The sequence below is a fragment of the Stegostoma tigrinum genome, chromosome 35 (genome assembly GCF_030684315.1).
Source record: "Stegostoma tigrinum isolate sSteTig4 chromosome 35, sSteTig4.hap1, whole genome shotgun sequence".
Classification (NCBI taxonomy): domain Eukaryota; kingdom Metazoa; phylum Chordata; class Chondrichthyes; order Orectolobiformes; family Stegostomatidae; genus Stegostoma; species Stegostoma tigrinum.
The window spans coordinates 8857121-8876243 of NC_081388.1; the positions used below are offsets into that span (position 1 = coordinate 8857121).

The following is a 19123-nucleotide window of genomic DNA, read 5'->3' on the forward strand; positions in this document are numbered from 1 at the left end:
CATCTGTGAAGAAAGAAAGCAGAGTTAATGCTTCAGGTCCAGCATGAATCCTCTTCAGAATGTTCTGATGAAGAGACACTGGACTCGAAACATTAACTCTGCTTTCTCCCTCCAAAGATACCTCCAGACCAGTGGAACTTCTCCAGCAATTTCTGTTGCTGTTTCAGATCTCCAGCATCAAGACCTCCCTGTTTTATTCCCCGGAGTATTAGCCACGGGATTACAAACTCTAGTGGTAGAAACTTTACACTATTGCCTCCTGCATTCAAGCAGGTTGTGTTACTTAGATATGTTCACCTCCTTTCTGCGCAACGACACCATGATATCCTCAAATGCTAAACTCCCATTGCACCTCGCACCATCCCTCCTGAACCCCTCTGCCACCTCTGGCCCGGTGCTACATGTCTAACAATGATAGTTAAATGTTCTAAGAAAGTCACTAAGTAAATAAAGTGGAGAGAATGTCAATGGATGCAGCTTAAATTGGAACATGTGAGAAACCTTTTCTCCCTCCGTCATTGTACAGTGGAAATGAGAAGGCTGGAACCAAATTATGAATTGGTTAGGGTTAATAATTTATGTAAGCAGAATTTCGGAGCCAGGAAGCTATCAGCATAAATGAAAAAGGTTTGGGTTCTTTTTTCTGGGACATGGAGGGAGTGGATCGTTAAGATCACAGAGCGGAATTTTCCATGCGGAGTTATCAATTAAGGGGGCACACCGACCAAGATTGTGCTGACTATGAAGAACATATCACAGGTGGGTGTCAAATCTTTTCAACGAAGCTTTTGATAAAACTGAGCTGTTAATCAGCCCCCACATGTTCAGCTTCAATGTCAGGCCAGAGCTACGGGTCTGAGGCCTGAGGCGCACTCCTTCCTCAGCTGACACTCAAAGTGCAGCACTGAGGGAGAGCAGCCCTCTGAGCAGTGCTGTATTTCACAGCAACAACCTGCATTTATATCGCACCTTCCTGAATATTTTAAGCCTTTCACTGGAGCATTGTAAAACTAAATATGACTCTATGCCTCACAGGGCTGGGTACTTAACCAAATCGGGACACTGTTTTAGAACATAGAACATAGAACATAGAACAGTACAGCACAGAACAGGCCCTTCAGCCCACAATGTTGTGCCGACCATTGATCCTCATGTATGCACCCTCAAATTTCTGTGACCATATACATGTCCAGCAGTCTCTTAAATGACCCCAATGACCTTGCTTCCACAACTGCTGCTGGCAACGCATTCCATGCTCTCACAACTCTCTGCGTAAAGAACCTGCCTCTGACATCCCCTCTATACTTTCCACCAACCAGCTTAAAACTATGACCCCTCGTGCTAGCCATTTCTGCCCTGGGAAATAGTCTCTGGCTATCAACTCTATCTATGCCTCTCATTCGTTCACAGGACGCAGGAGTCATTGTCCGGGCCAAGGTTCATTGCCCTGCCCCTAGTTGCCCCTTGAGAGGGTGTTGGTGAGCTGCCTTCTTGAGCCAGTGGAGTCCACATGCTGTAGGTTAGGCCCATTATGGAAGGAATTTGGGGCAATGGGCTTTAGATAGGATATGAATACATTGGAAGGTGGTTCTAAGGGTGAGGAACTTCAGTGGTGATGGATTGGAGAAGGTAGGTCTGTCTTCCTCATTGGTTGGGGGGAGATCTGATGGAGATTCACGAGGGAGTTGGACCTAGTACCTAAGAAGAATCTTTCCTGACTTGTGACAGGGTGAGATAATGGGCAGGCACAAATTTAACGTGATTGGTAAAGAAATGAAAATGACACGGAGTCAAGATCTGGATTAGGGCTGCCTGAGCACATGGTGGACTGAAGCAGTCAGGTGAGAGCTTAACTGTTTTTGGGAGGGGTGAGCACATGGAGTTACAAGGAGAGGGCAGGAGAATAGCATGGCTCATTTGAAAGTGCCTGTGCAAACATGATGGGCTGAATGGGCTCCTGCAAATCCATGATTGTCAGAGGGACCAAACCCAGGTGTCAGCAATGCAAGACATTCCCTAACACAAATCAGGAGGGGTTAAAATTGTTTCAGAGATAGGAGGAACTGCAGATGCTGGAGAATCTGAGATAACAAAGTGTAGAGCTCGGCTTGCACTAAACAACTGCACCTCCCAGTCGCGAACCATTTCAACACCCCCTCCCATTCTGCAGATGACATGTTCATCCTGCAGTGCCATAATGATGCCACTCAAAGGTTGCAGGAACAGCACCTCATATTCCTCTTGGGAGCCCTGCAGCCCAATGGTATCAATGTGGAGTCCACAAGCTTCAAAATCTCCCCTCCCTCTACCGCATCCCAAAACCAGCCCAGCTCGTCCCCACCTCCCTAACCTGTCCTTCCTCCCACCTCAAGCCCCACCCCCATCTCCTACCTACAAACTTCATCCCGTCCCCTTGACCTGTCCGTCCTCATTGGACTGACCTATCTCCTCCCTATCCCCCCACCTACACTCACCTTTACTGGCTCCATCCCCACCTCTTTGACCTGTCTGTCTCCTCTCCAGCTATCTTCTCCTCTATCCATCTTCTATCCGCCTCCCCCTCTCTCCCTATTTATTTCAGAACCCCCTTCCCCTCCCCCCAATTCTGAAGAAGAGTTTGGCCCGAAACATCAGCTTTTGTGCTCCTAATGTGCTGCTTGGGCTGCTGTGTTCATCCAGCTCCACACTTTGTTATCTTAGGAGGGGTTTCTTAACTCAGAGAGAGAGAGAGAGAAGTGTGTAGATGTGTAACTGCAGAAAACAGTAGACTTAATTATTGCAACAGGAAGTGTAAATTCGAATCAGAGGATGTTACAAAATGGTGAAAGGAAGGGCAGGAGGGGTCATGTATACACTGAGATGGTGTGAGTTGAGCAGGAGGAGGTCTGTTTGGCCTATAAACACTGGAATAGGCTAGTTAGCATGAAAGTCTGTTTATTCAGTGTAACTCTATATTTCTGACACTGATGCTCTAAATAGAAACTTATCCAATTCCCCAAAGCCAACATCCTTCCACCCACAATACGGAAAGCTATTTCAGTCTAAATGAGCAATGCTGCTTCACTGCACTGCAAGCCCGTGAGCCCACATCAGGATGTGGTTCTGATTTAATGGGTCACCGACATTCGTTGAGGCTTTCATCTGACTACAGAGAGCTTTGTGCCGAGGCTGCCCCTCCAAACTGCTGAAGCTCGAAGCGGGCAGTCAACTTCAATCCTCCCAGCTGCCCAGTTCTTTCACAGACAGTCACTCTGCACCCAGGAGTCACTGGCCCCAGCTCCCCGTCTCCTCCAATAGCCATGATATGGAGGTGCTAGTGTTGGGCTGGAGTGGACAGGGTTAAAAAAAAATCAAACACTACTAGGTTGTAGTCCGAGATAATGGGAACTGCAGATGCTGGAGAATCCAAGATAATAAAATGTGAGGCTGGATGAACACAGCAAGCCAAGCAGCATCTCAGGAGCACAGGTGTTATATCCTCTCACACTACACCTGAGTGCAAAAAACTTGTGTTTTCAAATTAACCTGTTGGACTATAAGCTGGTGTTGTGTGGTTTTTAACCTCCTTCATCAGGGACTGGCTCTTGCCTTACACTTACGACCAATAACCAAGAGAACGCAGGAAAGAAATGCAATAGAATACAAGTTCAAATCTGAGCATGGGTTCAAAACAGGGGCAGCCGTAACATTCTAATGGATGAACTGGTTTCAATCAGGACCCACTATTGTTACTACAAATACAAAAAAAACTGCACAAGTCAATAAAGTGAGAGCCTGGGCTGATGCAGCTCACAGGAGCTAGTCAATGTTTCAGCACTAAGCAGTGCTGTCTGCTTATGTAGAGACCGTTTCTGAAGCTCCAGCACACAACAGAAGAATTTCATCTCAGGCACTTCCAGAAACTTCAAATAATAAAGTAACTGAAAGCTGATGTCTGCGTCAGTGTGTAGAGCAGGAGGAATTCCCCAGGGGGACTTAATCATTTGCAAATCCACAATAAAGTAGCAATCTGACTCATAGATTGCACAGCGTATATGTGTCAGTGTGCAAGTTTGTGTGTGTGTGTGTGTGTGTGTGTGTTTGTCTGTCAGTGTGTGTGTCTGTGCACGTGTGTGTCCGTGCATGCGTGTGTGTGTATGCATGTGTGTGTGCACGTGTATGTATGAGCATGTATGAGTGTGTGTCTGTGTGTATCTGTGTGTGTGTCCGTGTATGTGTGTATGAGTATGTATGAATGTGTGCATCTGTATGTGTGTGTGTCTGTGTATGTGTGTGTATGAGTGTGTGTGTGTCTGTGTGTGTGTGTATGAGTGTGTCTGTGTGTGTGTGTGTGTGTGTGTGTGTCTGTGTCTGTGTCTGTGTATGCGTGTACAAGTATTATGAATGTGTGTGTACCAGTGTGCATGCGTGTGTATGTGTATGTATGAGTGTGTGTGTGTGTATGTGTATGTGTGTGTACGAGTGTGTGTGTGTGTGTGTGTGTGTCCGTGTGTGTGTATGAGTGCATCCGTGTGTGTGTGTGTGTGTGTGTGTGTGTGTGTGTGTGTGTGTGCCTCTGTGCACTATCCTGTCACACTGTGACCCTTCAGAGTCACTCCAGTGCCATCTTTTAGTTTCTGTCTCCTCTGAGCCCTGTTTACCACTAGGAATTGAAGTATACAAAACTGTTGCACAATGTTGCACTATTCCTCATCATTTCCAGTAAGATGCCACCAACAGACACATATCCCTCTCTCATCTAATGTCAGCCTTCTGCAGGGACTTTTCACCCCACAGTACCCTAGTCTGTTCCTCGATCATTGCGAACACTTAGAGTCATAGATGTACAGCACGGAAACAGACCCTTTGGTGCAACTCATCCATGCTGACCAGATATCCGACATTAATCCAGTCCCATTTGTCAGCATTTGGCCCGTATCTCTCTAAACCCTTCCTATTCATATACCCATCCAGATACCTTTTAAATATTGTAACTGTACCAGCCTCCACCACCTCCTCTGGCAGCTCGTTCCATACAGTCACCACCCTTTGCATGAAAACGTTGCCTCTTAGGTCCCTTTCAAATCTTTCACCTCTCATCTTAACCTATGCGATCCAGTTTTGGACTCTCCTAGGCTGAGGAAATGACCTTGTTTATTTAACCTATCCATGCCCCTTCAGATTTTATAAACTTCTATAAGGTCACCCCTCAGCCACCAACACTGCAGGGAGCATAGCCCCAATCTGTTCAGTCTCTCCCTATGGCTCAAGCCCTCCAACCCTGGCAACATCCTTGTAAATCTTTCTTTCTGTACTCTGCCAACCTTCCTACATCCACTCAGGGTACCTGGCTATGCCACTGCAGATGGTGAAACGTCCTCACTGTCCAATGTCCCAAACTCATTTTCCACGTGAAGCAGTGATATACTTATCCTTCCTGTAATTTGGTCAACTGCAGTTACTGAAATAACAAGGTGTAGAGCTGGATGAACACAGCAGGCCAAGCAGCATCAGGGGAGTAGGAAGGCTGACGTTTCGGGGTCTGGACTCTTCTTCAGAAAAACTGCAATTACTGCTTGCTTTGTGGTCTCCTTCACATTGGCAAGGCCATACACAGACTGAATGGCCATTCTGTGGAATACCTCAGCCCTTCTTCATAGAAATGCCCCATACGAATTGTTGCTTGCCATTTCAACAAACCACATTGGCTCTTCTGACATTTCTGCCCCGTTACAGTGGACCACTGAAGCTGGATACAAGCTGGATGAGTAACTCACCCTTACTTTCTGCTAGGCATTTTACAACTCTAGGGTTCAACATTGAGTTGGACCAACTGCAGAGCGTAACTACTGTCTACCATTTGGTTTGTAGCCTCTGCCCAACTCCCACAACTGTATCTTGTTTGTGGAGAAGGGTGTCTTGACCTGAAATGTTAACTCTCCTTTCTCTCCTCAAGTGCTGCCAGGCCTGCTAAGTTTCTCCAGCAGTGTCTGTTTTTGTTTGACTTACAGCATCCACAGTTCTTTCAGTGTCTTTGCTGTATTAGTTTAGGTGCCAGCGGAACATTAGGCCCCATCTTCTGCTTCTGCACACCTATCATTAACACTTATTTAATACCTCTATCATTCCTTTACTGCCATTAGTGTCTTTTGCTCTGAGCATCCTCACCATGTGTTTCACTCGCTCCCTCTCTCCTTCTGCCAACAGCATAAAGAAAAATCCACTCTACAAAGTCCTTTCAGCCCAAAAGAGTTATACTAATCTTGAAACATTAATTCTATTTCTCTCTCTACACATGCTGTCAGACCTGCTGAGTTTCTCCAGCATTCTCCGCTTTTGTTTCAGATTTCCAGCATCTGCAGTGCACAGTTGCACAACATGTTTACTTCAATTTATTTTCCGAGCTTAAGGCAGAATGGCACCTAGAATTTATCCCTCACACCCAGCAGAGAGTTAAGCTCACGGAGAGAGACAGAGCTGTTCAGGGTTGCCAGCCCACCAGGAATAGATTAGAGTCTCCAGGAATTGGGAACATAGTTTCAGGGGCATTCATGGGAAGAATAACCAGGGAAATGTCATTGCGGTGTTTAAATATCTCTTCAATTACTTTGGATGGTTTCGTGCATTAGTGACAGTAATACTGGGGCTGGAGAACCAGCTGTTTTACTGACAGTTACTGCAATTGTTTCTTTTTGTTCCCAGAAGGCTAGCCAAGTTGCCGAGGCTGGAGAGAAAGGCTGTATGATGACCAATGATGACGCTTCATAGCAACCCAAGAATGGGTCTTGGATGGGGGCCAAAGAAGCTACTGTATGGAAATTTGGGGTAAGTTTGGGTGGTAGTAGAGGTCTGTTGGGTGGCACGGTGGCTCAGTGGTTGGCACTGATGCCTCACAGTGCCAGGGACCCAGGTTCGATTCCCACCTCAGGCGACTCTGTGTGGGGTTGGCACATTCTCCCTGTGTCTGTGTGGGTTTCCTCCAGGTGCTCCGGTTTCCTCCCACAGTCACAAGATGTGTAGGTTAGGGTGGGTTGGCCGTGATAAGTTACTCCTAGGTGCCCAGGGATGTGGAGCTTGGCTGGGTTACAGGGGGATGGGTCGGTGTGGACTTGTTGGACCAAAGGGCCTGTTTCCACACTGTAGGGATTCTATGATCTATGATATAAGAAGGTACTGTTAAAAATGGTGCTCTGAAGAAACCATAAAGCACTCAAAATGTTAACTTTGTGGCCATCATACTTAGGAGAAGAATGAGACCATTCAGCGCATTAAATCTGCCATTCAGTGACCTCACAGCTGATCTAAAAATATTCTATTCTACAACCTTTGCTTTCCCCTTCCTGATTAAACATCTGTCTCAGCCTTGAGTACACTGAACAACGCAGCCAGCCCTCTGAGGTAAAAGAATTCCTCAGATTCACCACTCTCTGAGCAGGGAAATTCTCAGAAATCTCTCTCTCCACAGATGCTGTGTTTTTTTTCTCCCCAGCTTTCTCCAGGCCCGCTCCATTCAACATTGGGAAGAGTTTGCAGCAATCATTGTTACTGGTGTGAGGTTTGCACATTAAGGACAGGTCTGTTCGCAGGATGTGGTCCACAACTGTAACTGTGGATAGAAATGGCCATCTTCAGATATGGCACTATTCTACCGAGAATAATAAACAGGATGAGTATAGTGGGTGGCAGGGTGGCTCCGTGGTTAGAACTGCTGCCTCACAGCACCAAGGGCCTAGGTTCGATTCCAAACTTTGTCCGTGTGGAGTTTGCACGTTCTCCCCCTGTCTGTGTAGGTTTCCTCCCACAGTCCAAAGAGGTGCAGACTAGGTGGGTCGGCCATGCTAAATTGCCCGTAGTGTTTAGGTTAGGGGATTGGACATGGGAAATGCAGAGGCAGGGGAATGGGTCTAGGTGGAATGCTCTTCGGAAGAACATTGTGAACTTGTTGGGCTGAATGGCCTGTTTCTGTACTCTATGGACTCTGCAAATTAATCTAAACTCAAGCACTGTAGCCATTATCAGCGCTCAATAAAATCAGCAGGTTGCTATGAAGTCTTCAATTTTTCGATTTTCCTCGTTGGATATCTGGTCTATATGTGGCTCCAGTGCAAACCTTTCTCATTCATGCTGATAGCTTCCTGGCTCCAAAATTCTGCTTACATAAATCATTAACCCTAACCAATTCATAACTTGGTCCCAGTCTTTTCATTTCCACTGTACAATGACGGAGGGAGAAAAGGTTTCTCACATGTTCCAATTCAAGCTGCATCCATTGACATTCTCTCCACTTTACTTACTTAGTACCTTCCTTCAAACATTTAACTATCATTGTTAGACATGTAGCACCCAGCCAGAGGTGGTAGAGGGGTTCAGTCTTGGCCTGTTTCTGAAATGAACCCAGCAAGTCACTCAGTGTAATTCAAATTGGCAACACGGCACCACATTCCCAGGGCCATTTGGGGGTGGGAAACAAGTGTTGGCCACACCACTGATAAAAAGAAAAGGTACAGACACTTCGACCAGACAAAAGAAAGCTTCATTGAAGATATCAAGTTTTTAAGAAGCGACTTGAATCATAACATCCCCTAGAGTCTGGAAGCAGGCCATTTATCTCACTGAACCTCTGAAGAACATCTCACCCAGATCCTCCTATAACCCTATGCACTATGGGGCAATTTAGCACAGTCAATCCACCCTAACCTGCACATCTTTGGGCTGTGGGAGGAAACTGGAGCACGCGGAGGAAGCCCATGCAGACACAGGGAAAACATGCAAACTCCATACACCGGAGGCTGGAATTGAACTCAGGCCCCTGAAGGTGCGGAGCAACAGTATTAGCCACTGAGCCATCCTGTTGCCCCAATGTGGAAAGGTTTAGGATAGATCCTTTGAGGCTTCAGGTGGAAAGACATGGCATGGCAGTCAATGGTGAGACAAAGATATGGAAGATCATGGTTAGGCGGTTGCCTAGTACTATTATTGATAGATATTTTTAAATCCAGAGGCACAAGAAATATTCTGGAGACCTGGGTTCAAATCTCACCATGGAAGATGGCAAAATTTACATTCAATGATAGTCTGGAAATAAGAGTCTGATGACAACCATGAATCGATAGCCAATTGTCAGAAAAACCCATCTGATTCACTAATGTCCTTTAGAGAAGGAAACTGCCAACCTTACCCGGTCTGGCCTACTTGTGACTCCAGACCCACTGCAATGTTGTTGACCTCTGGGCAATTAGGGATGGGCAGTAGATGTTGGTCCAGACAGTGACACACATATCTCAGAAAAATAAAGGCAATTGTAGAAGCAGAGATCTCACAAGGTTGAGTGAGGGTTGCAGAGGTAGAACTGGGTGAAGCATGGAAGGACATGAAATCATGGTGCTCATGCTCTCTAAGCATCTGAATGGCACCACCAGTTTCATCTGGTGTTATTTTTGGCCATTCTACTTTCTCCAATTCCTGCAAGACTCAACGATACCAACATTTAGTTAGTACTTTGTTCCTGCGGAAAATTGCAAGAACAAATTGCATTCCTTTGAAGATCACAGAGTGACTCATTGTTCAAGTTAGCCTCATGGGGCCTTTTAACTTTCCCTTTCTGTTCCGAGTCCCTGAAGCAGAACAATTCTCTGAGCTCACTGCAGAGGGGTGAGGAGTACTCATGGCCAGGGATATCTCAGCAGATTCCACAGAATTCGCATTGAACTGGGAATTCACACTAGCGCTGGGAGATTGGGCAGCAGGGCAACTTGAACAATCTGTGATAATGGGAACTGCAGATGCTGGAGAATCCGAGATAATAAAATGTGAGGCTGGATGAACACAGCAGGCCAAGCAGCATCTCAGGAGCACAAAAGCTGACATTTCGGGCCTAGACCATTCATCAGAGGTCCGAAACGTCAGCTTTTGTGCTCCTGAGATGCTGCTGGGCCTGCTGTGTTCATCCAGCCTCACATTTCATCAACTTGAACAATCTGACAGGAAGGGTTGGTGAACAGGGGAAGAACGCAGATAAAGCAATCAATGAACCCACTCACAGAGCAGTGGCTGGTTCTCTCTCAAAGTAAGAAAGGGCTGCCCTGTGGCACAACGTATCAATGTATTAGGACATGTTATAGGCTTGTTCACTCTACATTGTCATCAAAGACAATGGGCCTCCACACTCCATAAAATATAGGCGCAATAGCAGGCCATTTAGCTATCACACCTGCTTTACCATTAATTGAGGCTGATCTAATAATCTTGAGCACCACTTTCCTGCCCTTACACCATAATCCTTGATTCACTTCCTATCTAAAAATCTGTCTATCTCAGCCTTGAATGATAAGCTTCTGTGGTAAAGAATTCTACAGATTAACTATATACTAAGAGAAGGAACTCCTCCCAATCTCTTAAATGTTAAAGTATTTACTCTGAGGTGATGTTTATTGGTCACAGATTCTCCTACATGGGAGGCACTCTCTAGGCATCTACCCTGTCTATCCCCCTAAGGATGGCTGATGATACAACTGGAAGAGACATCAGACCACATGACTCCATGGTGTCGTACAGGGGTCCCTATTCCATGTATAACCTATATAGTGGTTAGAAAGGCATTCAGACCTTTGAGTATAGGAGTTGAAGACGTCATGTTGAGGTTGTACAGGATGTTAGTGAGGCCTCTTCTGGAGTACTGTGTCCAGTTCTGGTCACCCTGTTATAGGAAGGTATTGTTAAACTGGAGAGGGTTCAGAAAAGATTTACCAGGACATTGCTCGGCATGGAGGCTTTGAGATATAAAAGTAGACTGGTGAGTCTGGGCCATTTTTCCGCTGGAGTGTCGGAAGTAGAGGAGTGACCATATAGAGATTTATAAAATCATGAGGGACATGGATAGGGTGAATGACAATGGTCTTTTTCCCTAGGCTCGGAGGGGGGAGCTCAAAACTAGCGGGCATATTTTAAGGTGAGAGGAGAAAGGTTTAAAAAGGACACGAGGGGCAACGTTTTTACACAGGGAGAGGTTCGTGTGTGGAATGAACTGCCAGAGGAAGCGATGGATGTGGGAACAGGTACAACATTTAAAAGATGTTTTGATAAGTCCATGAATAAGAAATGTTTGGTGGGATATGAGCCAAGTACAGGCAGGTGGGACCAGTTTAGTTTGGGATTATGGTCAGCATGGACTATTTGGACCAAAGGGTCTGTTTCCTGGAGACAGGTCAGGTTCACCATGTCCTGTTCCACACCCATTTCTAAGCACACTGAGAACTTATTTAACACTTTGAACAACTAATCATTTATAAAGGATGGGAGTCGGGAGATGGGATGGTTTGTGTAATGAAGTCAATGTTAGAATGGCAGGCTAATATGCCAGGATTTCGTTCCTAACACAGTAGGATCGTACTTAAACTTTGCTAAAAAAAACTTAGGAGTGAAAAGTGAGCCTGATGATGAGAGTTAACCATTGTTTATCATTGAAAGTAACTCACTTGTCCCTGAGGAAAGCAAACCTGTTGTCCTGACCTGGAGTGCTATCCACCGTGATGGGGTTGACTGTTAACTGTCCTCTAGGCAATTAGGGATGGATAATGAATGGTAGCCTAGCCAGTGATGCCAACAGCACTATGAATAACAAAAAAAAATTCAACTATGACCTTATGAAAATATTACCTTTTGAAAAATGTTAGGCTCGCACGTGCAGTGGAATTTTTGACAGCGTTTTATAGGCATCAACGTCTGGGCCAGCGTTTCTTGCCCATCCCGAGTTAACCCTTGAGACGGTGGTGGTGAGCTGCTTTCTTGAACCACTGCAGTCCTTGGGCTGTGGGTTAACCCACAATACCCTTAGGAGGGCATTCCAGGATTTTTGGTCCAGTGATAGTGAAGGACCGCCGATATATTTCCAAGTCAGGACGGTGAGCGGTTTGGAGGGGAACTTGCAGGAGGTGGTGTTCCCATGTGTCTGATGCCCTTTTCCCTCCCAGATGGAAGTGGTTGTGGGTTTGGAAGGTGCTGTCAGAAGATCTTTGGTGAATTTCTGCAGTGCATCTTGTAGATGGTACACACTGCTGCGACTGAGCGTCAGTGGTGGAGGGAGTGGGTGTTTGTCTCCTGTGTGAAATTGCACTGCAGCATGTTAGAATTACCCAAAACAGTGTGAGCGACAGGCAGTGGTCAATGATATTCCTTAAGGGTTCGGTGTACAGTGTCATGTCTTTAATTGCTCCCATGAGACATCCTTCCAGTCTTCACAAACCCCATTCAAACACATGCAAAGTATATTCTTAAATAAAGCGTAGAATTTCAGATGTCAAAAACCACTAATAAAAACTGCAAGTTCCAGCTAGAAACAAAAGCAGAAAGTGCTGGGGAAACTCAACAGGTCTGTCAGCTTCTGTGAAGAGAGGAAACAGAGTTAATGTTTGGAGTTGAAGAAGGGTGACTGAACCTGAAACGTTAAACTCTACTTTCTCCTTCCACAGATGCGGCCGGACTTTGTTTCTCCAGTAACTTCTGTTTCTGTTTGAGATCTCCAGCACCCACCAGCTCTTTGACTTAACGGTTCTGTAGAGAGAAAGACGGAGTTAATGTTGCAGCACTTTGTCAGAACCCAGCTAAATCTATATAAACGGCTTTAAGTGGCCAAAGCAGTTTCTTTCTGGAGCACTCACGTGTATCCGACAAAAAAAACAGACTTGCTTCGTAACATTTTTTTCACACCGCCTACAGCTGAAAGATCTCCAGAGTCAAATAAATACTGGTTAAACATTGTAGCATGGAAACAATGCAGTAAAGGTGGGCAGGGGACAGACCAGTGCCCTTGATAAGACAGTGTGCCCTCAGCACTATATTTGAAGGTCAGAAATTTGCAATCCAGCCCCTGGGAGTGGTATTTAAACTGAGCATTGTGTGATTTGAAAGAAACTGTGCTCCCACCTGGGTCATAACTAATAGAGTACATCTGCTGGTTCAGTTGTAATTTCTGGTCATTCCAATAGGATCGGTGGCATTGAATACAAGCAAGCTGAGTCTCGGGTTTGGCTCCGCGAACAATATTCTCACATTACAGCTTGTCCCCAAGGACCGCCACCTGAAAATCAAACACAGATGCTGGTTTGCCATCATGGTAACTTATAAAAGAAAAATTGATGATGCTATTTTGAAGAAAGGCCCTCTAGTTTACTATCAGTCAAATAAGTTCCTAAAGTTAAGTGATGAGATCAACTTGCTGGAAATAAATCGACTGGTGTATTTCTGACAAAAGGTTACCCCACGCAAACTGGCTGCCGAAACATTCTGAGAGTTGAGATCCTGCCGTAAATATACCAGCCACACATTAGAATGGGATAAATAGACTTGACATGTCATGTTTAAGCAGAGATGGTTGCACTTCTCGTGTTTCGATTCTGGGTGACTAACATACAATCATCTGAACTTAGACTCATTCAGAAGATGAGAGTCTCAATCAATCTAATCTGGTGTAAATGAAGTTTGTCCTTGATAGTACTCTCTGAAAATATCACTCCATTTAACCTTCTCTGCCACTCCAGAGAATCTTGATGCCCTCATCGGAAGGGTGCTGCTGGTGGACGAAATGCAGGACAGTGGCATTGGCACAGAACATGGGCATAGAAGCACAGGGTCACAGAATTGTGACAGCATTGAATGAGGCCATTCAGTCATTCATAGCAGCACTGGTTCTACTACCGAGTGCCAATCTGCTGCCTTCCCCTCATATGCACAACATTTCTGTCCAAATAACCACCCAATGTCCCTCTTGAATGTCTCAATTGCACCTGTCCCCACCACATTTCCAAGCAGTATATTCCATACCTTGACTATTCACTCTGTCAAAAACACTTTTCCCACATCCCTCTAACTCCTTTCCAGAGCAGAAGAACCTTTGCCACCTCAGGGGATCTCTCTCGCACTGCAACACCTTTGCCATACCTCCTCTGCACAACCCACTTGTGATTTCAGAAGCCTCTATCAGATCTCCTCTCAGTTTCCTTCTCCCCAGAGACATTCTCCCGACTTCTTCGATGTATCCTCATCACTGAAGTTTCTCTTCCCTTGAACCATTCTTAGAAATCAGATCTGCGCTCACTTCAATGAGGTCTCATCCTTCCTATAGTGTGGCATGAACAACCGTACGCAAGAATCCAGCTGAGGATGAATGAGTGTGTTATACAAGTTCGACGTCAACACGTTGCTCTTGCATATGAAAGCCCAAATGCTGTGGTTTGGCACTGTGAACCATTTTATTTACTGCACGGGTATCTCAACAAGGCAACTTGTATCCGTGGATGTTTTGGCGATAAACATGTAGGAAGTTTTCTGTTTTGCAAAGATTCCCAGAACAAACTGCAAGACAGTGAGGATTGATTGTGTGAGCCAAACAAGGAAATTTGGGATGGTCGATTCCATCTATCTTACGTCAGATATTTTGCAGGAGGAATGCACAGAAGGCTGGTGTCAGTGGGCTCTGAAAAGGGTGCGAGTTTGAAACTATCTCCTCGTACCAAGGCTGAGTCTCCGAGGGCAGCGATAAGGAAGGCCAGCCATGTCAAACACAAGGGAGATAATTAAGTGAGCGCTTGGGCATCATGAAAAAGAGCCGGGTGTGGGGTATAACAGAAAGTGTTACAGTGAGGGGTGTGGGGTATAACAGAGAGTGTTACAGTGAGGGGTGTGGGGTATATCAGAGAGTGTTATAGTGAGGGATGTGGGGTATATCAGAGAGTGTTACAGTGAGGGGTGTGGGGGAGAAACAGAGAATGTTACAGTGAGGGGTGAGGGGTATATCAGAGAGTGTTACAGTGAGGCGTGTGGGGTATGTCGGAGAGTGTTAGGGTGAGGGGTTTGGGGTAGAAAAGAGAGTGTTACAGTGAGGGGTGTGGGGTATATCAGAGAGTGTTACAGTGAGGGGTGTGGGGTATGTCGGAGAGTGTTACAGTGAGGGGTTTGGGGTAGAAAAGAGAGTGTTACAGTGAGGGGTGTGGGGTATATCAGAGAGTGTTACAGTGAGGGGTATGGGGTATAACAGAGATTGTTACAGTGAGGGGTGTGGGGTATATCAGAGAGTGTTACAGTGAGGGGTGTGGGGTATAACAGAGAGTGTTACAGTGAGGGGTGTGGGGTATATCAGAGAGTGTTACAGTGAGGGGCGTGGGGTATAACAGAGAGTGTTACAGTGAGGGGTGTGGGCTATATCAGAGACTTTTACAGTGAGGGGTATTGAATATATCTGAGAAATTTACAGTGATTGGTGTGGAGGACATCAGAATGTTGTAGCGAAGATTGCGCAGAGTGTTACAGCGATTATGTGGGGTGTTTATGAATGTGTTCCAGAACACGGTATTGGTGGGGTCTCTCGGAGAGTGTTACAGTGACGAGAGAGCTACACTGAAAGTTTGGCATTTATTAGAATGTTTTCCAGTAAGTGTGAGTGACATCCAAGAGATTGCTGCGGGGAACCTCGTCGCAGCTTAGTTGCATTCAAGCTATTTGAATTTCTGTAATGTTTCTCTTTACTGAGCGGAGTGTATCTGAATCATTAACAGACTGCAGTCTTTCTAATCTACACTTTGTCTGATTCTTGTTGTGATGTTTTTTCCATCTTTTGCAACCTTTGTGCTCTGTTTCATTCTGCTCTGGGAGCAGGGACTGGGAAGGGAATCATTCTGAAGGCTGTTGAATACATTATTGAGAAAACAGATGTCACATTGCATTGAGCTGCCCACACACTGGGCAGTGTTTACTCTGCTTCTTGTCATTGTCTTCCTCCTTGTATATCTGACAGTGTCCATCTGTTGGATAGGGTCCAGGCAGAGACCATTCAATGCAAGATATGTATTGAGTCCACAGTTAGCCTCTTCACTGCCAGTGCTACCCTGCTCGCTGCCCCTCTTAGATCTGAAATTGTCCACTGACAATATGCATTAATATAGCCACCGTTCCAAAATGGTGCAGTTCTGCATCAGCATTATCAAGTGATATTTGACACTGAGTCGGGTAAGGAATTTTTCACCAAATGTTTTGTCATTAATGATGTTGAGCGAGTTGTTGTGTGACACCCCTTCGAAATAAATGGAGAATTTAGCCTCAACCCTAACTTTTTTTCTTAGCTTAAAGGAAAGTGCCATTTTGGGAGTAATTTGATCGGTTACACTGCTATACTACAGAACAAAACACACTTTATTCATACACTATATTTAAAAGACAACAACAGTAATTGGAATAACTTAATTCTTTTGTAATACTTAACTGAATAACAGATCATTTAACTCCTAAACAACTGTTGTTCCAATATAGTAACATCCCCTAACCACATCCTTGTCAAAGGCAAATTCAGTAAAATAGACAGCCTCATGAAATTCTAACAGCCGGAAGAAAAACCATCAAGAGAAAACTCTGAGAGGGAGAGTAACAGGGAGAGATGTACTGTAGCTTCCAAACCCAGTTTCAAGATCTCAGCAACCACTGCTACTGAACAACTAAATCTAAAAATCCTGGTGCTGTGGGAGCTTGACCCCACCTATTCAGGCTGCGTTTATTGATCCACCTTTTAATAAAGTCCCCACGGCCTCACAAGCCGTTTATCTTTTGGCCTTTGGAGCAGGCTGCTCATCACCACCACTGTCTCAACCTTTCTTCATAAAACACCAAAACCAAACAACACTTCTTAAAGCCATAGTCAACAAGATTTAGTCAGGAATTTCAGAGTTTGGCACTGAAGTGAAGTTACCATCAAACTTTCATCAGCCGGATTCACAGTTTGGGCAAGAGGTCAGCATTGGGAAAACACAGATATCTCAGAGGGTTATAGGACTGAGAGAGATTGCAGGATGAGGGAGGCATAAAACTGTGAACATATTCAAAAAGAAGGATGACCATTTCAAAATCACCAAACTGAATGTCAACATCGATCAGAGAACTCAGGAGTAATGGGTGATGGTGATTCAATGCATCTTAAGACATGGATCAACAGAAGAACTTGGATGACCTGAACTTCAAAGTGGCCTGAATAGGGCAGGAGTGATTGGGGGAGTCAAGGCTAGAAATAACAAAGACCAGGATGAGACTTGAGCAGCTTGTGAACTGAGAGTGTGCTAGAGTTGCGATGAGTTAGGTGGTTATCAAAATAAAATTCCTAGTAGGTTTGGGTCTTGCCCAGTTTATTTTCATACCCGTTGCCTTGTATAGCTATTCCCACATTTTTCTAATTTGAAAGCCAAGTGCCAGGCATTGTGTTTTGGAAGCAATTTGATTGATTAAACTACCAGATTTGAAACAAAATGCCTCCCCAGCCTGCAGCTCCAGAGGAGACAGCAGCACCCACCCCTGCCAAGTCTTCACCATCCCCTCAGACCTCCCCCTTACTGAGGACGAACGGTCGGTCCTCAGTAAAGAGCTCACCTTTGTACCCCTCCACCCATACATCAACGAATATATGTCATGCTTGGACATTGAGCAGTTTTTCCGCCACCTCTTCCTCCACGCTTACTTCTTTAACCATGAGCCTAACACTCCCTCCACTGACCTGTTCTCCCACCTCCAACACAAGTCCTCCTCCTGGACACCACCCCAAGGCCTCCTACCCTCCCGTGACCTCTTCATCTCCAACTGCCGTCGAGACAACAATCGCCTCAACTTCTCTACCCCTCTCACCCACTCCAACCTCTCCACTACAGAACGTGCAGCCCTCCGCTCCAATCCCAGCCTCACCATAAATCCTGCGGACAAGGAGACCCATTTGTAGCATAGTGCACTGACCTCTACATCGCCGAGGGCAGCCGCCAACTCTCCGGCACCACCTCCTGCCGTCCCCCGATCAGGGCCCCACCCCTGAGCACCAAACCATCATCTCCCAAAAGCATCCACAACCTCATCACCTAAAGTGATCTCCCACCCACAGCCTCCAACCTCATTGTTCCCCAACCCCGCACTGCCCGCTTCTATCTCCTTCCCAAAATCCCACAAACACACCTGCCCTGGTTGAGCCATTGTCTCCGCCTGCTCCTGCCCCACCAAACTCATCTCCACCTATCTGGACTCCATTTTCTCCCTCTTGGTCCAGGAACTCCCCACCTACATCCTGACACCAACCACGCACTTCACCTCCTCCAGAACTTCCAATTCCCCGGTCCCCAACACCTAATTTTTGCCATGGGCTTCCAGTCCCTATACACCTGCATTCCCCATGCAGATGGCCTAAAGGCTTCTTCCTGTCCTGCAGGCCCGACCATTCCCCCTCCACCGACAGCCTCATCCGCTTAGCCGAACTCTTCCCCACCCTCAACAACTTCTCTTTTGATTCCTCCCACTTCCTACAGACTAAGAGGGTGGCCATGGGTACCTGCATGGGCCCAAGCTATGTCCTCCTCTTTGTAGGTTACGTGGAACAATCCCTCTTCCGTACCTACACTGGCCCTATCTCCCACCTCTTCCTCCGTTACATCGATGACTGTATCAGCACTGCCTCTTGCTCCCCAGAGGAGCTCGAACAGTTCATCCACTTCACCAACACCTTCCACCCCAACCTCAAGTTCATCTGGACTGTCACTAACACTACCTCTCCTTCCTGAACCTCTCTCTTTCCATCCCCAGCAACCATCTGGAAACGGATATCATTTCAAGCCCACCGACTCCCACAGTTACCTGGAATACACCTCCTCCCACCCACCTTCCAGCAAAAATGCCATCCACTATGCCCAATCCCTTTGCCTCCACCCATCTGCTCCCAGGATGAAGCATTCCACTCCCATACATCTCAGAGGTCCTCGTTTTTAAAGGACCGCAACTTCACCCGCTTAGTGGTTGAGAATGCCCTCGACCATGTCTCCTGCATTTCCCGCAATTCATTCCTCACACCCCCTCCCCACAATAACAACCAAAACAGAATTCCCCTTGTCCTCACGTACCACCCCAGCAACCTCTGGATCCAACGCATCATCTTCCGAACTTCCGCCATCTGCAATCCGACCCCACCACAAAGACATTTTTCCCTCCCCAACTTTATCTGCCTTCCGGAGGGACCACTCTCTCTGTGACTCCCTTGTCCTCTCCGCACTCCGCTCCAGCTTCACCACCCCTGGCACTTTACCCTGCAACTGCAGGAAGTGCTACACCCGCCCCCACACATCCCCCCTCACCCCCA

At 46.1% G+C, this 19123-nt stretch overlaps 1 long non-coding RNA gene across 2 annotated transcripts in view; it reads left to right on the top strand.

The window, feature by feature from the left end:
- The first annotated feature begins 645 nt into the window (after window positions 1–645).
- Window positions 646–19123, top strand: part of LOC125447619 (uncharacterized) — a 56044-nt gene continuing 37566 nt past the window's right edge. For both annotated transcript variants that reach the window (XR_007246577.1, XR_009442981.1), the window contains exons 1-2: window positions 646–759; window positions 6682–6804. This is a non-coding gene — a long non-coding RNA (uncharacterized LOC125447619). The remainder of the gene's footprint in view (window positions 760–6681; window positions 6805–19123) is intronic.